The following is a 21,552-nucleotide window of genomic DNA, read 5'->3' as shown; positions in this document are numbered from 1 at the left end:
TGGTTAGTTGCAAATTTATTCTTTGCATGGTTTTGAAATTCATAGGAATATCATTTAAATTATATTTTGGCTCTGTGATTGTTCCAGCGTTCTTCAGTTTTCATCTAATTTCTGTACCATAGTCCACAGTCCGTTCCCACTCTTGTTTTGGCAAAATGAATAAATCTGCTCTGTCTTCTGTCTTCAATTATATCATCTATTTGATTTTTACGATGGCCACCCAATTACATTTCTGTGTACAATCATGTATTTGCAAGGAAGCATGTACAGTGGTACCTTGCAAGACAAATGCCTCACAGGACAAAAAACTCACAAGACAAATGGTTTTGGCAATGGGGGTTGATGACTCGCAAGACAAATGTTCCTATGGCCATGATTCGCAAGAAGAATGTTTTCCATTTTTTCTTCCTGCCTCATATTTGCTGATTTTTAAATATTTTTCTATGATGTTTAAAAAGATTTTGACTGAAATTTTTGAAATCATCTGCACAATTTGTATGGCTTTAAAGAGCACTTAATAAACCCTTTGTAAAACAAATTTGACTTTGTTCTGACTTTTTTTGCCCACAGGAATGCATTAATTAGATTTCAATGCATTCCTATGGGAAAATGCGTTTCGCAAGACGAATTTTTCACAGGACAGCATTAACCGCGGAATGAATTAAATTCGTCTTGTGAATCACCATTGTATTTGCAATAAACAGTTGTTGGCTTTACAGAACTCTCTAAGTCACTCTTCTGCCCCATGTCTCACTCCTACACCAACTTCTTCAATGATGTTTGGTTTTGCTGTATTGTCTAGTTTTGTGTTCCAGTCACCACTGATTATTTTCACATGTGATCAATTTCTCCTGGCAAATTGCAGAATTTTTTAAATTTCTTCTTTAGCATCTCTGGCAGAGACCTGAATGATGGTTATATTGCTATGTTTTCCAAGAAATCTGATTAACATTGCATGATTGCTTCTAAATGCTTATGCTGTGTGTTGCCTCACTATTTCAGCCACACCACTGTAAATCAATTCAAAGAAGAGCAAAGTTCATAAAATTTAAAAGCAATTAATACTTTATAGATGCACTTTGTTTATGCAAGACACTAAGTACAATGCATTAATTGTGAGGAGTGGAAGAGTACAATAGTCATGAAAAGGGTTCCTGTGTTAGTTACAACTGCCCATCAGCATTATCTAAAGACTGGAATTTGCTTTTTTAAATCATATATAACAAATCTGTCTTACTAGAAGATGCTACAATTGTAAACAAAAGGCCTTCTTCTGTCTCTGGTTTTATGGAACGAAGCCTGTGAGAGCTGTCCTGTTGCATATGTTTTTCTTCTTGTAAAGCTATGGGAAAAGCAGTGATATTGTTGAAGCCATGGCTTCAGATGAGAAGTTATTTTCTCCTAGGGACCCCTTGTTACACTATGTGCCATCAAGCTGGAATCAACTTAGAGTAATCCTAAAAAGGCTTAGGAGATGTGATATTTAAAGAAATGTTTTACCAGTTCCACCATCACCAGTGCATTTCCACAGTCAAACAAGGATTTGAACCGAGGTCTACTACTTCATCACTCCATCTACTTCACCAAACTGGGTATCTAGACAATCTAAACATCTCCCCCCCCCCAGTGTTAATTCTTTGTTGGGTGCCCAATATGGTGTAGTGGATAGAATAATACAGTAGGAGTCAGAATACTCAGTTCAATTCTCCTGGCTCTGCCATGGGATGGAACTATTAAACTAATCCTTAAATACCTCACTTACATTGAAAATCCTACTATTGTTACATGCCAAAAAGTGGCACTACGTTTTGCTTCCACTCATTCTCAGGTTGCTCCACAACCATTAAAAACCCTCATTTGCTGTTACTTGCCATCAAGACACCTCAGACTAATGGCAACACTATGAATGAGAGTCTTCCAGAATGTCCTGTCCTCAACTTGTAAACTCAAGCCTGTGACTTCCCTCAGAGTCAATCCATCTCATATTTTCCTGATGTCTTCAAACTTTCCCAGCATTATTGTCTTTCTTTCTTTCTTTCTTTCTTTCTTTCTTTCTTTCTTTCTTTCTTTCTTTCTTTATTTATTTATTTATTTATTTATTTATTTATTTATTTATTTATTTATTTATTTATTTATTTATTTATTTCAAGAGAATCTTGCCTTCTCATGATGGGCCCAAAGTAAGACAGTCTCAATTTCATTATTTTTGCCTCTAGAGATAGTTTGGGCTTGATTTGATCTATTATCCACTTGCTGATCTTTTGGCATTTATTTAGGAAGGAAAACTCTCCTTTCTAAACTCAGAATGAGAAAATTCTCTAGAATGGGTGAATCAGAATATTTCAGCTGTGATCCTTTCATCCTACACACACACATCTCCCACACCTTGAGAGTATTCTGTAGAGATACCTTCAGCCCATAACCTACAAGGAATCAATCACCAATATTTGTTAAAGGCTACTCTTGGCTTGCAGCTGCCCTCATTTTGTAGCTGTAACATTACCATGTAAGCCTCAGGAGAAACTAATTAAATGTAATTGCAGCTTCCCTTCATCATCTGGGAGCTGCCCTCTATATTTCTATCTACATAGAATTAATTAAATAAGGAGGAAATCTGGCTGTCATAGTGAAAGCTTGTGGTAAAATGCAAATCAGCCGTCCACCAAAAGCAATCAGTACCAATTCACTGTTCTTTTACCTTTAATTAGGATTGCTCTAACATATATCCCTCATAAAGCTGGAGATGGGGGGGGGAAGGTTTCCAAGGCACCATGACAAGTCTACACCTGTCCCTCAGAAAACATCTCCATTGAATGGTTTTCCATGTCATTACTGTTGGTATTAATCTTGGACTCTAGTTTTCAGACAGCAGAACAGCATGGGTCACCAGTCAACTCATTGACCTTTATATTCCCAATCAATGAAAGTGCTTCCTTGGTTTAGCCACTGCCTTGGCATACCAATGCTTTTTTCTGCTGGTCCTTCCAGCATGAGTATTCACCTCACTGATTTTTCTCCCTCTTCCTTGAATGTTCAAGGCAGAATAAGAATTTCCTCTCCCCCCCCCAAAAAAAACCCAACAACTCAAGACAGTCTTTCCTCTTTGGCTCATTTCATCCTTGGAGGCGTAAAGTGATTTTGATATTTATTTAGGCAAGTCTCTTGGCCTAGCCCTAGGCACTGGCTGATTGCCTGAGGGCCTTTCTCTTTGAAGAGTCCCTCTGAAGCTTGATGCCGGGTTGTTTTCTTTAACTAGCAGTTCTTGATGCTTATCTCAAAAAAGAAAAAAAATCTGACCTCTGTCACAGAGCTGAAAGGTGCATCTTCGTGTTTCTCACTGTTCAGACACACTGTTCTTTTATCTTACATTTATACCTAATCACTAACAGAAACTGCATGGCCACTGCATACTCCTGATTGCCATTTTCGTGACTGCTGGATTGTTGAACTGTGTTGAGTCAAAACCAGAGTTTGCCCATAACAACTCTAAGAAGAACAAAGGAAATTATACCAATGCAGCACAGGTCACACATAGTCCTATTTCCTGTCTAGGAGAACAGATATATGAAGAATATGAAATCCAAAATTAAGAGCAAATGATACCTTCATTAGATTGTTAATATTTCCAAAACAGGACTTTTGGCCAGGTTAGGTATTGCAAGGAGGGACACAGAAAACTTCCCAAATAATCATGTCCAGATGTCAAAGCCGGGCTCTTGTAATTTAATGAGAATTTCCGAAATGGAACCTGCAACCTTGTAAGAGGATCACATGAGAAATCCGGGATGTAGATTTCATTGTCTTTCTCCAGCTCCATGGACTGCGACTCTCTTAGCATCTTTCTCACAAGTGATATAGGACAATGGGAAGAGATGTTGACAAAAAACAAAAAAGTTTTAATTTTAAAAATCTACAGTTGAATTGACAGCACCATCCTATACAAGTCATACTGATATCCACAGAGTTTACATCCAGGTAAGTAGGTATCCATGTCTAGTCACGGTGGCCATGTGACCACAGAGGATTGTCTGCAGACAAACGCTAGCAAGCTCTATGGGTCAGAAATGGAGATGAGCACCACCGCCTAGAGCCAGACACGACTGGACAAATTGTCAAGGGGAACCTTTAAGTAGGTATCATTGATAGAAATCATTTTGATTTTATGATTTCAGTTTCTTGTAGAATGAAAATCTTTAGGTTTTTGTAGATTTATGAAAAAGAAGGAGTCACATATCAACACTCAAGAATTATATACAGTACAGCCATATACAGTTATAATATGGATGATGATATTATTATATGCCATCAAGTCAAATTCTGACTTACGATGACCCTCTCCAGGATTTTTTTTTTCATATAAGAACTCAGAAATGGTTTACCATCCCCTTCTTCTGGGGTCACACTGGGGCTAGCTCTTCTCCTAGTAGACACAGTGGGGAATCCAGTTGCCAGCCAGATAACTAACTCACTGAGCTATCTAGCTAGCTGCTGCACACTGATAGCATCCCTATGTTACCATGGCCAAAACTTGAAGATGTTACTTTTTCAGGCCATGCTAGCTGAGCATTCATAGAGGTTTTCTCCTATGATGATGATGATTAGAATTCTTGGAGAACAGGAGAAGTCCCCACAGACTGGAAGAGGGCAAATGTTGTCCCTATCTTCAAAAAGGGGAAAAAAAGAAGACCCAAATAATTATCACCCAGTCAGCCTGACATCATTTCCCGGAAAAATTCTACAGCAGATCATTAAACAGACAGTTTGTTATTACTTAGAAAGCAATGCTGTCATCACTAAAAGTCAATACGGGTTTCTCAAAAACAAGTCATGCCAGACTAATCTGACCTCTTTTTTTGATAGAGCTACAGGCTTGATAGATGAAGGAAATGCTGTGGATGTAGCATATCTTGATTTCAGTAAGGTCTTTGACAAAGTTCCCCATGATATTCTTGCAAGGAAGCTAGTAAAATGTGGGCTAGATAGTGCTACTGTTTGGTGGACCTGTAATTGGTTGACTGACTGAACCCAAAGGGTGCTCACAAATGGCTTCTCTTCATCCTGGAGAAAGGTAACTAGTGGGTTGCCTCGGGGTTCTGTTCTGGGCCCTGTGCTATACAACATCTTTATCAATGACTTGGATGAAGGAATAGAGAGTATGCTGATTAAATTTGGAGATGATACCAAATTGGGAGGGGCTGCTAATTCCCCAGAGGACAGGATTAGAATTCAAAATGACCTTGAGAGATTAGAGTTGTGGGCCAAAACTAATAAAATGAATTTGAACAGGGAGAAATGTAAGGTCCTACACCTAGGCAGAAAAAATGAACTGCACAGATATAGGATGGAAGACACTTGGCTAGACAACAGTACCTGTGAAAGGGATCTAGAAGTCTTGGTAGACCACAAACTGAACAGGAGTCATCAGTGCAATAGGGTTGCCAAGAAAGCCAATGCAATCTTGGTTGGTTCCATAGGAGTATGGTGTCTAGATCAAGGGAAGTGATAGTACCAACTGCCCAGAGTAGACTTTTGGTCTAGATGGGTGGGATAGAAATCCAATAAATAAATTTAAAAAAATAGTACCACTCTATTCTGCTTTGGTCAGACCTCACCTGGAGTATTGTGTCCAGTTCTGGGCACCTCAATTCAAGAAGGATGTTGACAACCTGGAACGTGTCCAGAGGAGGGTGACCAAAATGGTCAAAGGTCTGGAAGCCATGTCCTATGAGGAGCGGCTTAGGGAGCTGGGAATGTTTAGCCTTACAGAAAGAAGGTTAAGAGGAGACATGATAGCCATGTTTAAATATTTGAAGGGATGTCATGTCGAGGAAGGGACAGGTTTCTTTTCCACGGCTCCAGACACTAGGACAAGGAGCAATGGTTTCAAACTACAAGAAAAGAGATTCCACCTGAATCTCAGGATGAACTTTCTGAAAGTCAAAGCTGGCCGGCAGTGGAATATGCTGCCTTGGAATGTGGTGGAGTCTCCTTCTTTGGAGATTTTTAAGCAGAGGCTGGATGGGCATCTGTCGGGAGTGCTTTGGTGGAATTCCTGCATGGCAGGGGGTTAGACTTGATGGCCCCTGTGGTCTCTTCCAACTCTGTGATTCTATGATTCTATGATGATGATGACAACAACAACAACAGAGACCTGGCAATCGAAACAACTCGCCTCTAACAGATACTAGGTTTTTGGTCAAAACTTGTATCTGTTATATAATACCAGTCAATGTTTTTATAATTTTGACTCTGCTTGGTGTTTTTCAACAACAACAACAACAACAACAACAACAACAACAACAATTCACACAGTACTATAAGCAGTTGCAGGTCTCAGAAACCACAAAATTGGAGCTACGAAAAATGGCAGTATTGGGAACAGCACACATACTCACATACTGCACCGATATTTAACAGATACTTAGGTTTTTGGTTAAAACTTGCATCTGTTATATAATACCAGTTAAGGTGTTCATAATCTTGATTGATTGTGCCTGGTGTCTTTGAATGATGATGATGATGATGTTTCCAAATTCTGACCATGGCTTTGGCTCTGTATTAAAGTGTGAGGCCACCACAGTGACAGAATTCTGTAGACTGAACTACATTTCTCACAGGACTTTCAGTTCTCTCCTCTGTGCTCTAACACACACACACACACACAGAGAGAGAGAGAGAGAGAGAGAGAGAGAGAGAGAGAGAGAGAGAGTTCTTATCACTTCTAGAAGGGACAAAAGATTTAATTGTCTTAACAGTAGCATGAGGTCAGTCTTCCTAGAGATTCAGCTGCCTGTTTCCATCGTGGAGGCCAGGAGGCAAAGAGCAGCATTTCCCTTCAGGAGAGCTATATGGTCTGGCAGTTCACCATGTAAGTGATGCCTTATCGATTTCTGCCATAGCATCCATAGCTGACTTGAGAATCAGAGCCTCTGACAATAGCTAACAAGTTTAAACCATTAGTCCCATTTGTAACTGCTCGGTGAAAGGGCTGTCACTCACAACATCCAATAGACCAGAGCTTTTAGAGGAATTCTTAGCCTGTTCTTTTTGCCACAATGACCCCTGTAGTTAATGGGTGTTATTGAAAAATTATTTCTTCTTCAAATCTGTCTTCTTTCTCACCCCCCCACCCCCACCCCGTCTCCTGTTCTTCTCTCTTTTTGGGATCATAAAAAGCCATTTAGGTTGCAATGTTAGGAAACAGAAATGCAGGCAGTGATCTGTAGACCTGTGTGAGAAAGGCTGTATCTGAAGCCCAAATCCAACCTTGTCAGTCATGTGCCAGCAAAGTAATGCTGTGGGAAGAAAGAGGCTTCCAAGAAACAAATATTCTCTTAAATAGCTAATAGATCTTACTCTCTTTAATAGAGAACAGCATTTATTAGGGGTTTTTCCCCCTTCTTCTTGATAATTCTTTCTTCTCAAGGCTACTTTGTTCATCCCCACATGTAAAAAATAATTTTCATTATAACCCTCCCCCTCAGGGGCATGCACACACAGAACAGAAATTATTTGCTTGAGGGAAAAAATTAAATTTAAGATTGTAAGATTGTGTACAGCAGTACAGGCACTTCTCTTGGTTGGCCATCTTGGCCCTGGCACCCATCAAATTCAGAACTGTGCATTCCCCAGTAAACTTTGGAGAGACTACTCTGGAAGATGCCACACCAGGAGAACCCAAACTGGAAGAAACTGGGTGCCTTAAGGAGGGAACCCAGACGTGATCCCTGGAGGTTCCTGGGACTTGGGGGATATAAGGGAGGCACTGGAAGAGGATGGGGGGGAAGTACAGGAGACAGGGCATTCAGACAAGGGACCTGCTTCCTGATGAAGTGTTGGAAGAGGAGGAGGTGGATAAAAATTCCTGAGGGTGTGCCCTGGAGTTGCTAGTAGAGGGCTACCAGGTGGAGGTGGAACTCCCTGAGGAGCCACTCCCACCAGGGCACTGGGGGTACATGGGAAAGGACCCCTGAACAGGGGGGGTGATCATGCAGCTGAGGATTCCTCAGGATGAGCTGGAAAAACACTTAACCCCCTAGCCCTCTTACTGGGGTGGGAGCGCAAGTGGAGGGAGCAAAAGCACTGCAAAGACCATCCAGACCCAAATGAGCCATCAGTGACCCAACTGAGACACTGGCAGAGGAAAAACAGTGAGCCTGTCAAAGCTGGGTGCGGGGGGTGAGTGGTAGACATCCCTTCTTCTCATTTTGCATTATGCCAATATGCAGTGGTGGCTGTTACCAGCTAAAGGTGAAGACAGGTAAGAGGGAATGTCCCTTCAGGAAAGTTGTGTACAAATGGCCTCTCACAAGGCTCCACACTAATTGTGGGCAGAAAAGGTGGGAGGAAGCCATTCCAATGGATTTATCTAAGAAGAGGGGAAAATATCCGGCAATTTCTCAGAGGCAGCACTCACGCTTATTACCATGGCTTCTCTCTCTCTTTTTTTGGAAGTGCACTGCAAGTAGCAACAACGGTAGCCATGTTGGCAGCTTGCTATCATTCCAGAGGGTGGCAGTGAGAGGGAAAGATGGCCTCCAAATAAAGATGGATGGAGAAATTTTGAGCCAATTCTGCAAAGCGATCTTTCAGAGGAGGAAAGAAAAGGAAAATCCCACTGACTTGCTCGGATTTCGCATTCAGCAGCTTCCCCAGTATATTCCAAACAATGGCTTGCAACCAGATATACCATGTCAGAGCAAAAATAAACAGAAATCAACGTAACCTGTCCAGAGATGGACACAAATTGGTGGTTTGGTAGTTTGGCTCAGTTCATTTCCTGGCTGAGCAGCTGATCCATGGTTTGACATCCCACCCCTTCCAGCAGGTGCCCATTCAGCAGCAGTGCCCAGAGGATGCAGGGCAGGATGTTGCTCCTGAATGGGCAAACAGGAAACAAACTGCATCGAACTGCCGAACCAGTGGTTCATGCACATCTCTAAACTTGTGCCCCTTTTTTTGTGCATGTGCTTCCTGTTTCTGTAGACTTAGCTTTACAAAGAGATATTGTTTCCAAAATTTAAAAAAAAACTAATAGGGAATTACTGCTGTTTTGTTCTCACACTTGAAGCAAAACTTCTCACAGGACTTGAAGAATCTCCATAAAATTGCCTAACCATGTTAAAATGGCTTGGCTCAAACCCAGTCTTGCAAACTTGAGAGGATTTTTCCTCACAACTAACTCTGAGTACTTAGTTCTAAACAGTTCTGAAACTTTATGATTCAACCATATTTCCAGTGCTGAATTTTGGACAGCACTTTTTTATTTTTCTGACAAGCGCCACATCTTTAGTAACTCTATGCCAGAAATGTACAACCTGTTCCTATCTGTGCTCAGAATAACTATACCTCTTGTATTTGGTCAATTGCATATAAACTCACCACATAATTGTTGTTTTTTTCAAGAGTGCAAGATCAAATGAAATGCATAAGACAGAGAGAGCTGGCTGGATAGCTTAGTGAGTTGGTTGGAAGTTCCATTACTCACTGTACCTCCCAGGAGAAGAGTCAGCCTTTTTAGCCTTGGGCAAGCTCCACAGTCCCTGGAAGAAGGTGCTGGTAAACTTCTTAATTCTACCAAGAAACCCCTGAAAAAGGTCACCATAGGTTGGCCAGGATAGGAACAGACAGAGATTTTGGAGAAGTCCGAGATCCTTTATATACACCTGAGAATACCAACACATGCAGAGGCCAACTTGACAGGTACGCAGGAGATGGGTTTCTCCTCCATCCTTCCTGGACTGTAGAATGTACTCTCCCCAGACTTGAGACCAGCTGCCACTGTCATTGCTTTCATGAAAGATTCAAAGGAACATTTCTTCCAACTAGTCTATTTAGATTATTATGATGATGTTAATGGTTTTATTGTTTAATTTGTTTTGTTTCTTTTTGTGCTGTTTTTAAGTTACCTTGAATGCCTTTTTATTTTAGTGCAATGGTGGGAAAATATAATGAGTAAAATAAGAAGTGAGCCCTTATCTTGGTCACTGAAGGCCTTTTGGATGGCCATGACTGAGAGAGGGAAAAAAACATTTTGCCTACATGGTTTAGACCTCCAGTATATTTTATCAAACTGTCTCCTTTTGGCACAGAGATGAAGTATTCATCAGCACTAGGCCTTAGTCGGCCGCATTTTCTAGCTGTGCTGCTAGCCTTATCTTGAAGGCACAGTACTTACTGAGGCAGCAGCCACAGAAGGAGCCAATGTGTGGAGACGGCAGGTCCTTATCTTCAAAAATGAAAAGGGATGGAGGAAAGTTAAACTGTCCATATCTAGTGCAAATACAACAAAAGGGTGAGAGATCGCAGCAGTTACTAGAAAGAATCAAAGACTGAAAAATTAAATCTATATTTGCACACTAAAACAGTAATACAGGGAATCAAACTTCCCTGGCAGTGGGCTAAATACAATTGTTAACCCCAACTGGAGTAGCCCTGTTATATCAATAGGAGCTGTAAAATATTAACTTCCTAAAATCCCATGGATTCAGTAGATCTACTCTAGCAGGGATTAACAACCGGGTTTAGTCCAGTGTACTTCTTATTCCAAAATAATTACTCATGGGGAAACAGCTCAGAGAGCTGACGTGCTATTACTAATGATCCAAAATATTTAGTTTCACTGAAAATATCATTTTTGAATAATAATACTTGATCATCCTATGATTGCTTCATGAGCCAGGGGAACAGACAAGCAGGAGGGATCTTACGTATGTCCCCAGCTAGTTTGTTAAAAGCAGGAATCTAAATTTGGAGTTGTGATCCTTTAGTGAAAGAAAAATCAGTTTGAATTCATACTATTTGTTTAGCATTTGATGCTGGTTTTTTGCAGCTGAGAAGGCTACTTCTCATTTTTTGTAGTTACTAATATAAGTCACACTGATTTTTTTCCCTGTAATCACCGATAGTACTGGAGCAATTTCTAAATGTATGTGGTTGAAACAGATGAACATCATCATCAGTGTGCTCTTTAACGGTGAGGAAAAGATCAAAATGGATTCTTGAGTGACATCTTGTGGTAGAACAATGGTATTGGTTTGCTACAGAGAACAGAATGACACTACAGTATTTTTCTAACCACCAGAATACTGTACTTAATATTTCACACCTGGATTATGATTGTGCTAAGAGAGCTGTTGTTTTCTTACCCCTGCCCTCTTTTCATTAGGATACTTAAAATGCACTTTTTTTCCTTTATGAGGATATCAGCTCATACAAGTGTAAATTTACCTTGCGCAGGAGCATTTAATCAGAGCTCTTTTTAGCTTTCACAGGACTTTAATGAAAGAGCTGGAAGATGCTGTGACAGGCATTGTGTTACACATTTGGCACTCCGTTCAAAGTGTTCCAAATAATTCTCTTCTTAAAAAGTCAAAGATGGGGAGGAAAGTATATTTATCAGCACAGAAACTGCCCTGTTGAACCATGGGCTTCTGGACATGCTGCCCTCCTTATGACACCACTGAAGGATAAGGAATGGCAGGGATTTGTTTTCCTGCCGCCAAGCATAGTTATTTTAAGATAATGGGCAATAATGTATTTCAGACGCCCCAGATGAACTGTAGATCACCCGAAGTATTGGAAAAGAAAGTCTCGCAATGAAAGCAGCATAACATTCAGGAATGCTTGTGGCATTTTGGAAGATTATTTCCCCCCTTCTTTTTGAATTATTTCTCTTTCTCTACCCCCCCCACACACACACTCCCTATCGCCCTCCACTGCAAGCCAATTCTTAGCCTCGCTCCAGATGCAGCAAGGCCTCGCCATTTTTAATGGGTATTGATGGTCTCTGTCCCTTGAAAAGAATGGCTTGTTGTGAATAATAAATCACAAGTCATTGCAGGAAGACAAAGTGCTGGAGCACTTACAGCCATTCTATTTCCACCCCACCTCCTCTCAAAATACTAATAAAAGCCACAACACATTGGATCCTGATTTAAGCAGATTTGCTGTTGAAAGCAGGGCGAAAGAGGTGATGAATAATGCAGGGCTTCCCAAAGGCTGCTTCACACATTACAATTTCCCTACACTGGATAACCTCTGCAAAGGAAAAAGTTCCTGATGTTCTAACCACCCCCTCCCCTGCCCCCCCCCCCAGAAGAGCTTGGCAGATGTCCATGTATCATGCTAAGACAGGGCAGCACTTAGTGACAAAGCGATTCGCAACAATTAGGGGTGAAATCATAAAGATGTGGTTTCAGATTATTGGAGCAGAATTACAGACTTCTTCAGTGACAGGCTGCTTTATAGAAAAGTAAGCATAAGCACCCAGTCTGCTGGTCTTGTAATCATCAATTTTAGGTCCCTCGAAGCTTACATGGACCTCCCAGTCAACTCCCTCATGGCCTGAGCTTTCGTTCTCTCAGACAGTTTCATGCTCATGTTTCATTTGATTTAGTAGCCAGGGAAGAGGTGGGATCACAATACAAAAGCAAATAGATGCCTACATAAACTTGCAGAACCTCTTCAGAAGTTGCACAACTAGTATCTGCATAGTGGAGTACGTAGGTAGCCACAAGGAAGAGAATATTCTCAACGCAGGCCCACACAATAGGGTGTTCAATTCCCTCCTCAGTAAGGTTTGCCTGGTACCTTCATTGTTGTCACTGTGGACATCCTTTAGTACAGTGGTCCCTCATGGGTGGGCGGGGCATCCTCACGGATGGGCAGGGAGCACGTTCACACATGCACATATGGCGAGAGGGTGCTCCTGCATGCACAGATAGGCAAGGTGCACTTGTGGGTGGGCTGGGTGCACACTCATGCATGCGTGGATGAGCAGGCATGCTCGTGTGTGGGTGAGCAAGACACCCATGTGGATGGGTGGGCAGGCCGTGCATGCAGGTGGGCCGTGCATGCAGGTGGGGCAGGAGATCTGTCTCTGCGGCCCGGTCCTGACAAGGCCACGGACCTGCACTGGGCTGCAAACTGGGGTGTGTGGACCCCTGCTCTAGTACATTGTGATTATAATTGTTAACAACTATATAATCCCCTTCTAAAGTCATCGTGAATTTTTTATACTAAAAAACTGATTATCACTCTTATCTGTTCTCCTTCTGCTGACACACAAAATGCCACAATCTGTTATTTTATACTTAACATTTTATATTACACTCTATGTGTGATTAATGTTTTGGTTTTATATTTGTTAACCTCCCAGAAGTACCGTTTGCCATACCCCTAGTGTAGTTATTTGCTACTGACCACCACACATTGGTGTGCAACAGTAAACATCTATGGTAATCTTACCTTCTGAAATTCTTTGGTGCACTCCAGTAGCCAGTAGATATTTGTAATACAATCTTAAGTGATTTTTTATTTCTGGAATCCATCTCAGACCTCAAGCATTTCTCACTTCATATAAGGTAATTGATTTTGTTGTAACAATTTGAGTATCAGTTTGATTGCACAAAGAATTAAAGCAATGGTTCTATAATTACTGCACTCCTTGTCTTCTCCTTTCTTGGGGACTGGAATATATATTAAATGTTGCCAGTCTGTCAACCATTCTTTTATGTTCCATATTTGTTGTTTATTCTTTTTAGGATTTTGACAGATTCAGTCTCTGTGGCTTTAAATAGTTCTATTGGTATTCTCTGGTGATTTATACCTTCCTAGTGCTTTCAGAATAGCTTTCACTTCACTTTCTAGAACTGCACATTCTTCATTACACAATTCCTCTTCAAAGTGGTCTGTCATCCTTTCCCTGTATAGTATCTTGGGAAATTCAACCTCAGTGATTTTTTTAAAAAAAGCAAAATTTTATTTATATTATGCTGTTGACTTTTTTACTTCTGATATTCAACCTGCTGCTAGTATAACTAATAGCATAACTTTCATCATATGCATCCATACTATATCCCGTCCTTTACCATCGTGACCACCAGAGGTTTTTTTTTGGGGGGGTACTATTTTTTACAACTGCTGCCAGTTCTGGAGGGGAGTTGCTCACATGGGGCATTTACCAGGGTATAGCAAGCTCCCCCTCTCATTCATTCATTCATTCATTCATTCATTCATTCATTCATTCATTCATTCATTCATTCATTCATTCATTCATTCAATGTGCATACCATTCCCCATTAGTGTTGAAGCACTGCTCTGGGCAGTTTACAACAATAAACAAAACAAGATAGAACTACAACTATTTAAAACCAACATAGCAACTAACCAATAAAGCCAGATGGTGCTAATGCAACAGAACAAAAAAAAAGTGGTGGGCAAAAGGCAGACAGTTAGGATAGGTGTGGAAAGCCTCCCTGAAAAGCCATGTCTTCAGTTGCCTTCTGAATGTTCACAGCAAGCAGGAGGGAGATGAGTTGCTCTAGAAGCTGGTTCCACAACGTTGCGGCTACCATGAAGAAGGCCCAACTTTTAATAGAGGACTTCTGGGCCTCCCTTGGGGTGGCCACCTGAAGGAGCCTTGCCTGTGATGATCTCGTGGGTCAGGCAGATGACACTGGAGAAAGATGCTCCAACAAGTAACATGGGCTCAAACTGTAGAGAGCTTTGTATGTGAGTGTCAAAACCTTGAACCTAATCCAGGACCAAAGTCCCCTATAAGGCTTGCACGTGACTGCATCCTTCCAAGCAGCTTTCCTCCTCCTCCCTTTGGTTCCGGTTGCAACAGAACTCTGCACATGGGGGGGTGGGGTGGAGCAACGCACACAGGGATGAAATCTCAAGGGACAGTGGCAGTGCCCAGCCCAGCGGGGCTGAAAATTGGAAGGTATGTTGTCCAGGACACAACAGGTAACCAGTGGAGACAAGCCAGAACCAGGGCGATAAGGTCAAACTATTCTCTGGATCAAACTCCAAGGGAAGACCCACATAGAGAACATTGCAATAGTCCATCAGGAGATTACCAGCATCTGCACCAAAGTCCTGAGGGAGCTCTTGTCTAGGTAGAACCAGAAGTTGGGTGACTAGCATAACTTGATTAAACGCTGATCTGGATACGGCTACTATCTGGGACTCCTTAGAAAGAGCTGGGTCCGGAAGAATGCCCAAATTATGAATTGGGTCCCTAAGCAGGAGGACAATCCTATCCAGCCTAGGAATGATCCCTAGGAGCGCCCCCCCTCCCAAAAAAACCCACAAAATCTCTGGGGTCATTTTGAGCCTCTTAGACCTGGTCCATTCTAGTAATGAGGTCAGGCAGCACTCAAGTATCTGGACAGCATCCACTGCAGAGATGGTAATGGAAAGATAGAGATGGTCATGTTTCCATGTTCAATTCAACAATGGAGGGGGCACGGCTAACGCATTCCCCTAATGTGGCCCCCACACACTGCCTTAATGACTGAATATGACTACAGTACTACAAATCTAGGTGCATACTGTATTCCTGTGTGCCAGTATGCATGCAGCGATGGTCGTTGTACTGGAAATTATCTCATATACAGTGAACAGCATGTTGAAGTGGGAACTTCTAGGAAGAAGTATGATAATGGGGATTAGAGCAAGCTGATTTCTGAGGATGCTTTCATTAATGTTGAATGGGCGGAATAACACTATAAAGATGGGCAATATCAATGTGTGTGATGTATCATTATAAAAAGCTTATAAAGGGAAATGCGCTGACAAGTGCAAAAAAGGTATCAACATCAGCTATGCAGTCCTCCATGCAAGTACTGTCATTCATTCTGGCACCTGAAAAGCACTGCAGAAAGAAATGGAGGCATCACCAGCCATCTCAGATACAAATGTGCATATTTATTTATTTACAGTCTCAAACCAGCTCACAACAGTTTTTCTAAATGTTAATAGTTTTGTCTCTTAGGGTTCACAGTCAAAGGAAATCAAATGTTTAGAGAAATAAAAGGGACCCTGAAATCAATTTTGATGAAGAGCGGTGTATAAATATTTATAAACAACAACAAACAGCATAAATCTGTTTTTAACCACAACAAAAGACCAAACAAACTGAAATACTCACACAGCACCATAAATAACCAGTCCAAGAAGCCATCCAGAAGACTGTGCTTTTTGTAAACAGTCACGTGCTAAATAACTGTTTGTTGAAGGGATGCTACAAGTTAGGAGGCAGTTGCTTTGCTTAAAGACTCTTACAAGCAAAAAAATTGCCAAGGCACATTTAGTAAGTGCATGAATAAAACAACTGCCTCAGTTGTCAATCTTAACTGCAGCAAGAATGAAATTTTAGCAGAACTAGACTGGAGCAGATCTATGTACCATTAACCAAGGACATGAAAAGAAGTTTATATATTTAGGGTAAAAAAAATCACCAAAATGTAGTGTTTGACAGTACTGTAGTAGAAAATAGTCTTCCATTAAAGAGTCCTGTGAATGCTAGAGAAGATCCAAGTTAGATGATGGGATATAGTGGAATCAATTATTATTAATCCCAAATAGAATTTTATTGCATTTCTCTTATTTCATTATTACTTAGAGAGGAGGAGGAGAAAGACAGGCAAATTGTTGCATCAATGCAAAATTGGTTTCTCAGAACAGATGGCAACTCTCACCGCACATGATCTTGACATCTTTCTGGTGTTGATGCATCTCATGAAATGAATTATGCCCACTATATATGGCTTAAAATAAGAACATACAATGGTCACCTGAATTGGAGAAGTTACCTTTTGGAGTATAACTTCCAAAACATCCAAAACAACATGGAATCTATATTTAGAGTTCTGGCCCATGTAGATAGGCTACATGGATACGGCATCATCTTCCTCTTCCATGTTCAATATGATGATTGAGGGGGCAGGGCTACTGTAGTTTTCTCAAGATATGGGGGCTCTACACGACTCCTTGAGGATCTATAGTTCTACTTTTTCTCACATCTCTGAGTGCAGAAAGGTTTCATTGATTTTTTTAGACTATTTATCCACATTTCCTGTTATGACAAAGTAAGCCCAGAGAATTTCCCAGAACTCGTCAGTCAGAATTAGGGATATAAAGAAATTTTGTCATAGGCAAGAATCTTGGTGAGACTGATCCTCTTAGTACAGTGAGACAGCATCTCAAGGATTCTCAAACAACATCAAGAAAACTCATTATATTTTATTTTTTAAAATATATTTTTATTGCATCTTTCTCTTTAAAAAGAACCCATGGCCGCATTACATCACTAAAAGATGATATTTAAAGCTAAACACAGTAAGTATACAAATAGTAATAAGGATCAAACAAATACCACACTAAATAATGATAAAGCAACACAAAAAACACATTCAAAGAAGTAAGACACAACAATCCATTTAAACACTGAGGCAGCCATCATTCAGGGAAATCTTGCCTGAAGAGAAAGGTCTTTGTCTGTTCACAGAAGGACAGCAAAGTTGGGGCCATCCTGGCTTCCTGTGGGAGGGAGTTCCAAAGTATGGGAGTAGTAATTACCACACACAAAAGAAAGTCCTCTTCTGATATTAACACCCAAACAGGCTCTTAAAGGGAAAACCAGGTTTTAAGATAGCTTGGACCGAAGCCAGTTCAGGCTTTATACATTAGAAACAGCCCTTTGAATTGTGCTCCAAATGGATTGGCAGCCAGTCTCTAACACCATCATGAAATCTCATCTCCAGTGCACAACTGAGACACCAGCTGGTTTGGGTTTCAAGGCAGAAAATTGTGGGTTCCGCAACTTGAACAAAATATAGTCACATGCTAAGTAACAAATACTTCTTTAGTGTGTGACTGTTTCAAAAATTCATTGTCTTCTGGATGGCTTTTTAAATAAAAATACTCCCCTGTCTGCACAAAACTTTTTTTCTTTCTTAAAAAAAGGAACACACACACACACACACTCAGCAAGATTTTTTAGTCGCACCATTACCAGTGGTCTCTGAGCGGTGACATGACTATGGCATCAATGATTGATGCAGTGCAGAGGGAGGGCTGTAAGGCCAATTGCTTACAAGTATTTTTATTAAAATTCATCTTCTATGTTTTTGCAAAAATATCATTCAAATGATTAAATATCAATATAATCGAAGCAAAACACTATTAAAACACACACATAACTGCAGTGGTAGATTAGAATCTCTAAGGGCAAGTAGCAAAATTATATAATTACATAAATTAAAATGGCCAAAATCCTCTTGCGCACTTATGCTAGCAAATGCAAATTGCCACTAATTAACAAGTCCACACTTTGAGCCCTGTCATGCACCAACTAACTCACCTGGCTAGCACACAAGGAATGAAAATGGGAACTTGTTAATTAGCAGTAATTTGATACTGTAGTTTATACCATTTTTCTTCCACCATCATAAATATGCAACAGTATTTAGGCCAACAAAACTATAGATAAATCTAATACAACATGCAGCCATTCAATTAACATAGCAAATGCCTGTCTAAGCAGAGAGCTCTTTCTCATATGCTGGCATATTCCAAACAGGCTGCTGATGTAAGGGGTCTAAAAGGAAATCCACTATTTAGCTATGGCCCTGAGAATTCCCTTTTTGCTATCCTCACCAAGTCTGTCTCTGCTATAACTAGAACACAGGTAAAAGGCTTGTCTGGCAGGTCACAAATCATGAGCTAGCCAGCCATCTCTACCATATCCTGGATGGGAGGCAAATTGAGCATTCACTTTGTGATGAAGGGACATGGGCAATGTTTATGACTTTCATGTTGAATACAATATGGTTCTTTGGCAGTCATACTGAAAAGACACATGCTTTGTCCACTTCTGATTTGGAGTAATTAAATTATTTAAAGCAAGTCATTGTTTAAAGCAAAAAAAATTATAGCAAATTGATCCAAATCGATCTCTCCAATCTACAGGAACTGAACTGAAATGGCAAGTGCCATTCAGTATAAGTGAGTCCATGATGAGGGGAAAACAACAACAAAACTTTGACTCACATACCTGCTCATATTATCAGAGTTTGCAACAATGGACCATGAAAGAATTCTGCATTTGTGGTGGGTAGCCGATGGTAATGTCACTCCAGTGTGCGGCTGTAGCGAAAGATGCAAATTCCATGTTATAACCCATTTGGAAAAGGACTGAAAATAAAATAACCAGACACAAAGTCTTGTACAGATATAAATATATTTAAAGTGGAACTTTGTTTGTTAAAACCATTCACAGTTCTGATCACTGCACTTTCAAAACAGTACTGTAGATCTAAAAAAGATGCTGAAAAGGGCAATCAAAATGACCAAAGGATGTAACAATTCTGGCACGAGAAAAGATTATGTTTGTCACTTACTAGCTTAGGGTAAAAAAAAGGGGGGGGGGAGAGAACATAATCCAGGTATACAGAAGCATATAATATTATGAAAGGAACAGAGGAAGTGGACAGAGAGATGTGTTTCTCATTGCTTGGTAACATTAGAATCCAGGGCTGTGCATTGCAGATGAATGGTCGAAGATTCAAAACAGATAAAAAGAACTACTTCTGTACATGGTCCTTAGGGAAACTGAGGAATTTACCTCTCCAAAAGGTAATAATGGCTACTAAGTTGCAAGTTTTTAAACTTACATTATTGGCCTAATTAATACTAATAATAAACCAATTACGTTCTCCAGAGGTGATGTTTGCCTTTAATGTAAATAAGAGCTGTGAGAATCATTGCGATTGCTTCAGGTGGAGAAAGAAAACGGAATTATTCTCCTCCCTGCTATGGTCCCGAAGAAAGTCACCCACTAAAGCTGCAATTTAGATTGGGAGGGAAACCACCAATCCCTCTCCCACCACCTGCAGAGATCTGGAGAAGTAGGAGCCCCCTCAGGAGCCGCTACTTGCATTTCTGTCAATGAGCACATTAAGGGGAAGACATTTAATGTATCTAGCTTGGCTCTGAGCCATCCACACCTTTCATCAGGTGGTTACCATTATTTTACAATCCAAATACAGAGTTACACAAAAGACAAGAACTACTTCAGCAGACAATTACAAATGCCCTGTTCTCCAAACACTGATACATTCGCTATCACAGAGGGGTGCAGATTACAATTTGCAGGTGCCAGTGTGAAACTTTATAGATTGTGAAGTCCTGTTGTTTTTATCATTAATTCTGGTTGTCTTGTACAATGTTACATTAATTCTGGTTGCCTTCAGCCCAATTTTTTTTTTAAAAAAAATGCATTTTTTTTTTAAAGAGGAGGGGGGAAATCACAAAGGCCGTGTTTGATTCTGAGAGTTATCTAATAACCTATAAAAGTAATGGATTTTAAATTCTAGTGACTTGGATTTTTCTTTCTTTAACAGCAGCTCTCAGTTTTTCTTGTTAATGTAAGAGATAAATACAAAGTGTGGGGAGGGGGCTTAGGGAAACTGTGAGATGCCTTCTGTTTACTTAAGTTAGAATCATAGTCGCAGAGCACTATACTCTGTAATGAACAGCTGAGCCTCTCTAAGAAAGAGATTTCATGAGAGGAGAGCTAGGTCTTGTTTATTGCTCCCATATTTTCTCCTTGGGAAAAAAAGCAACATCCATTGCAGTAAAACATTTAAAAGAAAGGCGAGGGGGAGCATCTGATGTATAACATGATTGTGAAACTGGAATCATAACCTGTGTCAGGGTGAAAGGAAATGTTCAGTAGCATCCAAGGTTACTGTTAATAACAGCTCCCTCTTCTCTGTGTGGTCCAGGCAGATAAGGAACTGCAAGGAACAGGGGTCAAGGTCAAAGGATGCTGAGGCAGTGATGAAAATGGAACTCAAACTAATATTCCTCATAAACTCTGGTATAGGTGGGAAAGACCTGAGTTATCTAGAAATCCAACATAATACAGAAGGGCATGCTCACAAATACTAAAACACAATCTCTTTAGCTTGTGTGATATCATCCCACATTCATGTGTCAGGAAACTGCAGAACAAGAAACAGCGTCTATGGCAGGGGTCTCAAACATGCAGCCCGGGGGCCATTTGCAGCCTGCTGGACAACAGTTTGCGGCCCCCGCCTTGCCTGCCCCCCTGAAGCACCCACGCGTCCTCTGCTGTCAAGAGTCAAAAAAAGCCTCTCCTCACTGGCCGGCTCTCTCCCAAGACAGCGCGTCTTGCACCCTCCATCTGGAACTGCAGCCTGCCTGCCAGCCCGCCTGTCTGCCGGCTGCAGTTCCAGATGGAGGGTGCAAGACGCGCTGTCTTGGGGGAGAGCCAGCGAGCGAGGTGCGCTGCCAGCCCTTTTCCCTGAGCACCTGAGCCACCGCCAAGCAATGCCTGAGAGTGGAGCTCGCTCGCACCCTGTCCTCAAACAGCGCCTCCAACAGTGCCGCCAACAGCAGCTGCTGCCGCCACCTCTTCCAGGGAAGCAGTTCTCTGGCTCTCTTTCTCTCTTGGCACTCCCAGCACCAGCCCGGCCAGTGGCTGCCTCAGCACCCAGCGGAGCTTCCTCCTCCTCCTCCTCCTCCTCTTCGTCCTGCTTCAGCCGCCTCGGCTCTGGAGGCTGCCTGGGCTTGCCTCACAAAGTTTTCTCCTCTGTTGTGGTGGGGGTAGCTGCTGCTGCTGTGTGAGCCTTTTTTTGAGGGGGGCCCTCAGAGGAAAGTTGCCAGACCTCCATGTGTGTGTGTATGTGTGTGTGTGTGCACGCGCACATGCGCGCACACATGCCCACATGCACCTGT

General features: G+C 41.3%; 1 long non-coding RNA gene across 1 annotated transcript; it reads right to left on the bottom strand.

The window, feature by feature from the left end:
- Window positions 1-14,778: 14,778 nt before the first annotated feature.
- Window positions 14,779-20,596, bottom strand: LOC144586611 (uncharacterized). Its single transcript, XR_013541535.1, has 2 exons — window positions 18,845-20,596; window positions 14,779-17,328 (listed from the first exon to the last, which is right to left on the bottom strand). It is a non-coding gene; the product is annotated as an uncharacterized LOC144586611 (long non-coding RNA).
- Between the last annotated feature and the right edge of the window lie 956 nt (window positions 20,597-21,552).

This window comes from Pogona vitticeps, chromosome 2, assembly GCF_051106095.1.
Source record: "Pogona vitticeps strain Pit_001003342236 chromosome 2, PviZW2.1, whole genome shotgun sequence".
Classification (NCBI taxonomy): domain Eukaryota; kingdom Metazoa; phylum Chordata; class Lepidosauria; order Squamata; family Agamidae; genus Pogona; species Pogona vitticeps.
Note: the sequence above shows the minus strand (reverse complement) of the source record. Positions and strands in the feature narration are given on the sequence as shown.